The sequence below is a fragment of the Rattus norvegicus genome, chromosome X, assembly GCF_021556685.1.
Source record: "Rattus norvegicus strain SHRSP/BbbUtx chromosome X, alternate assembly SHRSP_T2T, whole genome shotgun sequence".
Classification (NCBI taxonomy): domain Eukaryota; kingdom Metazoa; phylum Chordata; class Mammalia; order Rodentia; family Muridae; genus Rattus; species Rattus norvegicus.
The window spans coordinates 151,248,265-151,259,111 of record NC_141554.1 but is presented as its reverse complement, the minus strand read 5'-3'; the positions used below and the strand labels follow the sequence as shown (position 1 = coordinate 151,259,111).

General features: G+C 36.6%; 1 pseudogene; it reads right to left on the bottom strand.

Moving 5' to 3' along the window:
• Nucleotides 1–4,316: 4,316 nt before the first annotated feature.
• Nucleotides 4,317–5,628, bottom strand: Eif3e-ps2 (eukaryotic translation initiation factor 3 subunit E, pseudogene 2; annotated as a pseudogene).
• Nucleotides 5,629–10,847: the final 5,219 nt, after the last annotated feature.

The following is a 10,847-nucleotide window of genomic DNA, read 5'->3' as shown; positions in this document are numbered from 1 at the left end:
TCAGTCTCTAAAAAATAAATATTCTACTATGTCACTTGTTTGTATTGACATCGTCTTCATCTCCCATGTAAGGCGAGTCCACTCCAGTCTCATACGAGTAGTTAGTAGCTTGGAAAATGCCAAACAATTTGCTTCATGTTTTTGTATCTTCCTTTCTTCTTGAAAATACCTTATTGTCACTGTTTTCTCTTTTTCTCAGTTTTTCTACCAGCAGTTGTGCAGTTTGACACAATAATGCTGTAGCATGCAGCATATTATGTATTATTGTGGTGGGCATGCTGTGTTCTGGGCAATATGAAGGAAGAACTATTACAATGTGGATCACATTTACATCCACCAAATATTTTCACAATATTAATAGCCAGGTATATCATATTGAAGACACAAATATCTTGACTTATACAGAGAGCTAGAGATTAACTTCCTCTGTACAGAGCCACCTACCTCTGGCAACAAGGGAGTTATGAGAGTCCTTAGAGATATGTTACATGGCCATGTTTAAATTGAAAAATATTGTGTCTGGTGAACTTCTATATGCTATTTTATCATAAATTTTTAAAATAACAAATGATATTTTTCTAAATATTGAACAAATATCTTGGAAGTTAAGTGTAAAAGTACAATTTCCTTACATTCCTTTTACAGATGTGTACAATAAAGCCAATTTCAAACTGTCAGTATGACACTGAATGTATGACTAGGAAAAAAAAAAAAAAACACTGCTCACTAGATCTCACAAAGCAGTTTCACGACTTCAGCACAGTGATGAATATATATTTAAGCCACTCTCACTCAGGGGAAACAAAAATTCCACATAATACTAAATTCATTCTCAAAATTATCTTCTGTAGAAAACACAAAGTACCAGAACTTAACAAGGCTATCACACGAAATCCTTTATTAACCTATTATATTACTAATCTAAAATTCAGAAAGCTTTCAAGGAGGTAAAACGAAAAGGAATACTGATTTTAAAAGTCTTTATCTATTGAAAAGCTACTTCACCACTAATTACTGCACAGTTATTGTTCCAAACCAGATATTGGTTTACTCCAAATGAGACAGGGTCAACAGGAAATGTGACTTTATTAGGGTTTTCCATTATTCAAGAGGACAAAAAACTAGTATGTACTTAAATGCAAAAATACAAAACTGCTCACTTTGGATTTTCATTCTGTTTAATGTGTTTTTTTAAGTGAATGAAGAAGATCCACATTTTAGATGCATATTCATGAGGGTATAACAAACAATAACTCTACATCCTTATATTTCAATAAATGTATGTAATATACAGTGATCATTTGAGGATAAAAGCACTTCCATCGTGTAAAGCACTTTATTGTTTTATTTTATGTTTATTAATGTTAGGAACATTCAAAATGTCCCTAATAGTTTATTATTGTAAACAATTAATTGTTCTCATCCATAACATCACTGTGTTGGAAAACAAGAACTTTTCCTTCATGGCATTGCACTCTGTTGCTGTTAAATGTGGGTATTCTAAAGCAGTGATTTACGTATGAAGACTACTGAAATATCTCTGGATCACTGAGGGAAAATAGAGTATATATACATTATGTTAACACTGGTCATTGGGACACATGCCTATAATTCCAATTTCAGGTGGCTGAGTCCAGAAAACCATGAGTTCCAACTTGTGTTATATAACAAGTTTCCTGTTAGTCTATCTTAAAAACCCAGTGCTCACTGTGAAATGACAACAGTTTGGATCTGTGGATTAGGAAGCCCCTTGTTCACTTAAATCCCACGTGCTGTAGTGGTCACATGCTCTGAGATACAAGCTATTTCTACATCTTATCTATACTATGAAGACTTGTATTTCTCCATTGTGAGGGAATCAAATTACGCCAGTGTTGACAGTTTTTTCTTTGTAAGGGAATTGGAGACTATCAAGATTCTTTAGTGATCCTAGCAGGAAATATGAATTCTAGTAGGTCGCAGACAGAACTAAGAAATGAAAAAATTCTCCTTGAAATTCAGTGAATATTCCGTTTTCTACAGAATGAGACCATAAATGCTGTTGAATACATAACCAGCCACAACTCAGTAGCAATTTTTCATGAGTTGCTCAATTTGTGGTAGATATGCAACAGTCAGTTGATTTCCAAAGAATTTAGAGTCACCTTAATGTGTTAGCACAAATAAAACATGCCTTCATTTCTACTTGAATACTTTCTAATGCCATTTATTTTGTAAATTTCTTTTGATGTTTCATGATGTCTTTACACTTAATCACAGCCCTGCATATAAGCATTTTAAAGCACTGGATTTACTGATAGAAACTTGAAAAATATCTATGTACATATGATAAAAGAACTCAAATTTTGTCAAATGTTTCTCAGCACCTAATGCGATTATCATGTGGTTTTTATCTTTCAGTTTGTTTATGTAGTGGATTACGTTGATGGTTTTCCATGTATTAAACCATCCCTGCATACCTGGGATGAAGCCTACTTGATCATGGTGGATGATTGTTTTGATGTGCTCTTGGATTCAGTTTGCAAGAATTTTATTGAGTTTTTTGCGTCGATATTCATAAGGGAAATTGGTCTGAAGTGCTCTTTCTTTGCTGGGTCTTTGTGTGGTTTAGGTATAAGAGTAGTTTTGGCTTCATAGAAGGAATTCGGTAGTGATCCATCTGTTTCAATTTTGTGGAATAGTTTAGATAGTATTGGTATGAGGTCTTCTGTGAAGAAGATCTGATAGAATTCTGCACTAAACCTGTCTGGACCTGGGCTCTTTTTGGTTGGGAGACTTTTAATGATTGCTTCTATTTCTTTAGGAGTTATGGGGTTGTTTAAATGGTTTATCTGTTTCTGATTTAACTTCGGTACCATAGAAGGGGAGGGGGGAGGGGCTAGTGGGATGTTGACCTGGAAACCTGGAAAGGGAATAACATTTGAAATATAAATAAGAAACACCCAATTTAATAAAGATGAAAAAAAAACTCAAATTTAAGTTTAATTTCATATAGCACCAAAGAATGATATTTTAACCCCTCAGTCATGTTATACTAGTTCTACTAGTCCAAGTTATACTAACCAGTTCACAGAAATTAAATAGATTCCAAAAGAAAATTGGTTATAGTACACTATATATGCCATATAACTTTACTGGCAAAAGTCTAATTTTGAGGAAACATATAAATTATGTCAATTTAAAGGGAACCTAGAGGTAACTAAGTAACTTCAAGTAAGTTTATAGAGAAAATGTAAACTTTCTTTAATAGATCAACATATGTTTTTGATAGGTCAATGTAAACCTGAAAGAATGGCAATATTCTGGGGGGGCATATTTACTACTGTAGCTTGCTTATTTTGGACTGTCCTAGGTAGCCATATAACATAGTCACAGAGTTCATTTTAATATCTTGAACTCTCTCACTAGGGAAATCATTGATGCCTTCAAGGGATACAGCAGCAAAAATGATTCTTAGTTGGTTTTTTTTCCATTGATATAAGTAAAAATATTGTAAATACACTGATATAATAGCATTTACTCTGGTTCATGGTCCTTGAACAAGATGCATAGCTATTCTGGCTGCTCATCGCAGTTTTCTTTTAGGAAATACTAAAAGAAATATTAACTTTGTGAGCTTTTTTAAAAAGGATCTTTAGGAAAGTTCATTGAAGTAAAACGATTGGCATGGAAAAGGAGAGTTTTCACAGTATATCTTTCAATATCCCGTATTTTTGATCATTTTAAGGCAGTTCTTTTCATAAACCGGCACTTACTAATATAAAGTCAAACCTAAAATATTAAGATTCCTAGCTATAAGACAGGGCTATCTTCATATAAAAACTTTAAACTAGGTAATATTTTGTTCTTGATTTTTGAGTGGCTTATTTTTATGTGAAATAAAGAGATACCAGTGGCTGATTATATGACAGTGCAAGTATGATATATATTTAATTTGAATTAATATGACTTATTAACTTATACTATTAATATTATAAACAATTAATTAATATTGTATAATCTATATATAATATATAAAATATAAATATGTGATATGTAATATTCAAATAACATATTATATATTATATATAATATATACAATATATAAATAATATATATTTCCTATTGGTGCCCAACAAGACCATCCTCATACATATATATATTGAAAGTCATATTAACTCAAATGAAATATTTTTTTAAGTGAATCATAGCCAATTTTAATCAAATTCTCCAAAATTTTTAGAAAACATGTTAATTGCTTCTAAAACTGTATGTCATCCTTTATAGACAATGGTTATTGTGTCTTTCACTGATTCCTTTTTCTTCTTTATAATCCTTTAATTGAAGCCGGAATCTTGGGTTGCCCAGTTGGGAGCCTCTGGTCTACTGTTCTGTTAAGTTTCTTTTCTATATTCATGGCCAATATTTGGCTTCTACAACAAAGACTTTTAGTCTTTTCAATCCCTTGCTGGTAGGGTGAGACTGCATTGTTGCCCATTACCACATAACCTAGTTTAGAATCAGTCCTGGCATCCAGCCTCACATTTCTAATCAAATTCACAATCCATCTTTCAGCTTCTCTTGGAGTCATATTAAGTTTCTCTGCTAACATATTAATGCTGATACACTGGTGGATACGATAGAAACTCTCAAATATGAAGAGACGGACATTCTCAATGAAGTCCTCAAGACATGCTACCAGGAAGAAGTCATTCACAGGCACTAATTCACATTCTCTTACCTTTTTCTGAGCTCCATCAAAATCAAAGTTAACATATAGGCATTCAACAAATTCTGTAATTGGTTCTTTATATGTGTAAGACTCCTGTTGAATAACTTTCACTAGATCTTTCAGCACCTGCCAGCGTTTCTGCATATCTTTGTTGGTTATTATGGCAGTGGTCAAATAGCGGAGACTATGTGGACACATTTTCTGAATTGCATTAAGGTACTGTAGTTGGTAAAGGAAGAGATCAATAATATTATCATGTCCTTTTGGATGGCTGAAAAAAAAAAACAAACAAACAGAGACCAGTGAATGAGCCATGTTTGCTGCTAAAGAGACTGGAGTGGAGAACTCACAGAATTATTGTCTATGGTCTCTTTTAATTGAGTAAGGTTTTCCATGGCTGCATTCCAATTCTGCATTAATATTTCAGAGGCCAGTTTTCCCCAGAGTGAACTTAAAGCATTTCTCTCTGTTGCTGGAACCAAAACTAAAAAAAAGTAAAGATACTCTGCTGCTCCAGAGTAAGTTCCACACTCATATTTGAATTTTACATATCTGTATAGTGTATCTAAGCACTCTCGCCTAAACCCATCCTTGTCTGCCAGGTAGTCAAATATCATCCAGCCATCCCTGTTGACTGATCTGCTTTGTAGTTTCTTTATCTTCATACATCATCACAATTGGTTCTGTTTCTGCCTGGAGCTGTTTCTGCTGCACAACTGTTCTTTTTTCTCTCTAAAGGTTTTTGTAAACAACCATAGAAAAGTCCACCATATTGGTATTGCTAAGAAGCTCCAATTTTCCTGTAATAATTCTTTCTCATTATAAATCTCTTTCACAGAGAGGAACTCAGGAAGTGGAAAGATCAGGTGCTGATCCAGAAAGTGCATGATTCAAGTAGTCAAATCATACTCCACCATCTTGCCGGGGGAAAGGAGAGCTTGTTCCCAAGTGAAATATTTTTAATTAAAAATTGCAGCTTGAGTCCCAGACCCGGTGAGAGAGAGACCCAACCGCCTGGTCAGGTGGGCACTCCTGAGGCTGCAGAGCGGAAGAGACCACCAACACTGCTCACCCCTGCCCACATCCCTGGCCCAAGAGGAAACTGTATAAGGCCTCTGGGCTCCCGTGGGGGAGGGCCCAGGAGCGGCAGGACACCTGCCTGAGACACCGCTGGAACCTGAAAGAAACAGACCGGATAAACAGTTCTCTGCACCCAAATCCCATGGAAGGGAGAGCTAAACCTTCAGAGAGGCAGACAAGCCTGGGAAACCAGAAGAGACTGCTCCCTGCAAACACATCTCGGACGCCAGAGGAAAAAGCCAAAGACCATCTGGAACCCTGGTGCACTGAAGCTCCCGGAAGGGGCGGCACAGGTCTTCCTGGTTGCTGCCGCTGCAGAGAGCCCCTGGGCAGCACCCCACGAGCGAACTTGAGCCTCGGGACCACAGATAAGACCAAATTTTCTGCTGCAAGAAAGCTGCCTGGTGAACTCAAGACACAGGCCCACAGGAACAGCTGAAGACCTGTAGAGAGGAAAAACTACACGCCCGAAAGCAGAACACTCTGTCCCCATAACTGACTGAAAGAGACGAAAACAGGTCTACAGCACTCCTGACACACAGGCTTATAGGACAGTCTAGCCACTGTCAGAAATAGCAGAACAAAGTAACACTAGAGATAATCTGATGGCGAGAGGCAAGCGCAGGAACCCAAGCAACAGAAACCAAGACTACATGCCATCATCGGAGCCCAATTCTCCCACCAAAACAAACATGGAATATCCAAACACACCAGAAAAGCAAGATCTAGTTTCAAAATCATATTTGATCATGATGCTGGAGGACTTCAAGAAAGACATGAACACACTTAGGGAAACACAGGAAAACATTAATAAACAAGTAGAAGCCTACAGAGAGGAATCGCAAAAATCCCTGAAAGAATTCCAGGAAAACACAATCAAACAGTTGAAGGAATTAAAAATGGAAATAGAAGCAATCAAGAAAGAACACATGGAAACAACCCTGGATATAGAAAAACCAAAAGAAGAGACAAGGAGCTGTAGATACAAGCTTCACCAACAGAATACAAGAGATGGAAGAGAGAATCTCAGGAGCAGAAGATTCCATAGAAATCATTGACTCAACTGTCAAAGATAATGTAAAGCGGAAAAAGCTACTGGTCCAAAACATACAGGAAATCCAGGACTCAATGAGAAGATCAAACCTAAGGATAATAGGTATAGAAGAGATTGAAGACTCCCAGCTCAAAGGACCAGTAAATATCTTCAACAAAATCATAGAAGAAAACTTCCCTAACCTAAAAAAAGAGATACCCATAGACATACAAGAAGCCTACAGAACTCCAAATAGATTGGACCAGAAAAGAAACACCTCCCGTCACATAATTGTCAAAACACCAAACGCACAAAATAAAGAAAGAATATTAAAAGCAGTAAGGGAAAAAGGTCAAGTAATATATAAAGGGAGACCTATCAGAATCACACCAGACTTCTCGCCAGAAACTATGAAGGCCAGAAGATCCTGGACTGATGTCATACAGACCATAAGAGAACACAAATGCCAGCCCAGGTTACTGTATCTAGCAAAACTCTCAATTAACATTGATGGAGAAACCAAGATATTCCATGACAAAAACAAATTTACACAATATATTTCTACAAATCCAGCACTACAAAGGATAATAAATGGTAAAGCCCAACATAAGGAGGCAAGCTATACCCTAGAAGAAGCAAGAAACTAATCGTCTTGGCAACAAAACAAAGAGAATGAAAGCACACAAACCTAACCTCACATCCAAATATGAATATAAAGGGAAACAATAATCACTATTCCTTAATATCTCTCAATATCAATGGCCTCAACTCCCCAATAAAAAGACACAGATTAACAAACTGGATATGCAACGAGGACCCTGCATTCTGCTGCCTGCAGGAAACACACCTCAGAGACAAAGACAGACACTACCTCAGAGTGAAAGGCTGGAAAACAACTTTCCAAGCAAATGGTCAGAAGAAGCAAGCTGGAGTAGCCATTCTAATATCAAATAAAATCAATTTTCAACTAAAAGTCATCAAAAAAGATAAGGAAGGACACTTCATATTCATCAAAGGAAAAATCCACCAAGATGAACTCTCAATCCTAAATATCTATGCCCCAAATACAAGGGCACCTACATACGTAAAAGAAACCTTACTAAAGCTCAAAACACACATTGCACCTCACACAATAATAGTGGGAGATTTCAACACCCCACTCTCATCAATGGACAGATCATGGAAACAGAAATTAAACAGTGATGTCGACAACTAAGAGAAGTCATGAGCCAAATGGACTTAACGGATATTTATAGAACATTCTATCCTAAAGCAAAAGGATATACCTTCTTCTCAGCTCCTCATGGTACTTTCTCCAAAATTGACCATATAATTGGTCAAAAAACGTGCCTCAACAGGTACAGAAAGATAGAAATAATCCCATGCGTGCTATCGGACCACCACGGCCTAAAACTGGTCTTCAATAACAATAAGGGAAGAATGCCCACATATACGTGGAAATTGAACAATGCTCTACTCAATGATAACCTGGTCAAGGAAGATATAAAGAAAGAAATTAAAAACTTTTTAGAATTTAATGAAAATGAAGATACAACATACTCAAACTTATGGGACACAATGAAAGCTGTGCTAAGAGGAAAACTCATAGCGCTGAGTGCCTGCAGAAAGAAACAGGAAAGAGCATATGTCAGCAGCTTGACAGCACACCTAAAAGCTCTAGAACAAAAAGAAGCAAATACACCCAGGAGGAGTAGAAGGCAGGAAATAATCAAACTCAGAGCTGAAATCAACCAAGTAGAAACAAAAAGGACCATAGAAAGAATCAACAGAACCAAAAGTTGGTTCTTTGAGAAAATCAACAAGATAGATAAACCCTTAGCCAGACTAATGAGAGGACACAGAGAGTGCGTCCAAATTAACAAAATCAGAAATGAAAAGGGAGACATAACTACAGATTCAGAGGAAATTCAAAAAATCATCAGATCTTACTATAAAAACCTATATTCAACAAAACTTGAAAATCTTCAGGAAATGGACAATTTCCTAGACAGATACCAGGTATCGAAGTTAAATCAGGAACAGATAAACCAGTTAAACAACCCCATAACTCCTAAGGAAATAGAAGCAGTCATTAAAGGTCTCCCAACCAAAAAGAGCCCAGGTCCAGACAGGTTTAGTGCAGAATTCTATCAAACCTTCATAGAAGACCTCATACCAATATTATCCAAACTATTCCACAAAATTGAAACAGATGGAGCCCTACTGAATTCCTTCTACGAAGCCACAATTACTCTTATACCTAAACCACACAAAGACACAACAAAGAAAGAGAACTTCAGACCAATTTCCCTTATCAATATCGACGCAAAAATACTCAATAAAATTCTGGCAAACCGAATTCAAGAGCACATCAAAACAATCATCCACCATGATCAAGTAGGCTTCATCCCAGGCATGCAGGGATGGTTTAATATACGGAAAACCATCAATGTGATCCATTATATAAACAAACTGAAAGAACAGAACCACATGATCATTTCATTAGATGCTGAGAAAGCATTTGACAAAATTCAACACCCCTTTATGATAAAAGTCCTGGAAAGAATAGGAATTCAAGGCCCATACCTAAACATAGTAAAAGCCATATACAGCAAACCAGTTGCTAACATTAAACTAAATGGAGAGAAACTTGAAGCAATCCCACTAAAATCAGGGACTAGACAAGGCTGCCCACTCTCTCCCTACTTATTCAATATAGTTCTTGAAGTTCTAGCCAGAGCAATCAGACAACAAAAGGAGATCAAAGGGATACAGATCGGAAAAGAAGAGGTCAAAATATCACTATTTGCAGATGACATGATAGTATATTTAAGTGATCCCAAAAGTTCCACCAGAGAACTACTAAAGCTGATAAACAACTTCAGCAAAGTGGCTGGGTATAAAATTAACTCAAATAAATCAGTTGCCTTCCTCTATACAAAAGAGAAACAAGCCGAGAAAGAAATTAGAGAAACGACACCCTTCATAGTAGACCCAAATAATATAAAGTACCTCGGTGTGACTTTAACCAAGCAAGTAAAAGATCTGTACAATAAGAACTTCAAGACACTGAGGAAAGAAATTTAAGAAGACCTCAGAAGATGGAAAGATCTCCCATGCTCATGGACTGGCAGGATTAATATAGTAAAAATGGCCATTTTACCAAAAGCAATCTACAGATTCAATGCAATCCCCATCAAAATACCAATCCAATTCTTCAAATAGTTAGACAGAACAATTTGCAAATTCATCTGGAATAACAAAAAACCCAGGATAGCTAAAGATATCCTCAACAATAAAAGGACTTCAGGGGGAATCACTATCCCTGAACTCAAGCAGTATTACAGAGCAATAGTGATAAAAACTGCATGGTATTGGTACAGAGACAGACAGATAGACCAATGGAATAGAATTGAAGACCCAGAAATGAACCCACACAACTATGGTCACTTGATTTTTGACAAAGGAGCCAAAACCATCCAATGGAAAATGATAGCATTTTCAGCAAATGGTGCTGGTTCAACTGGAGGGCAACATGTAGAAGAATGCAGATCGATCCATGCTTATCACCCTGTACAAAGCTTAAGTCCAAGTGGATCAAGGACCTCCACATCAAACCAGACACACTCAAACTAATAGAAGAAAAACTAGGGAAACATCTGGAACACATGGGCACTGGAAAAAATTTCCTGAACAAAACACCAATGGCTTATGCTCTAAGATCAAGAATCGACAAATGGGATCTCATAAAACTGCAAAGCTTCTGTAAGGCAAAGGACACTGTGGTTAGGACAAAACGGCAACCAACAGATTGGGAAAAGATCTTTACCAATCCTACAACAGATAGAGGCCTTATATCCAAAATATACAAAGAACTCAAGAAGTTAGACCGCAGGGAGTCAAATAACCCTATTAAAAAATGGGCTTCAGAGCTAAACAAAGAATTCACAGCTGAGGAATGCCGAATGGCTGAGAAACACCTAAAGAAATGTTCAACATCTTTAGTCATAAGGGAAATGCAAA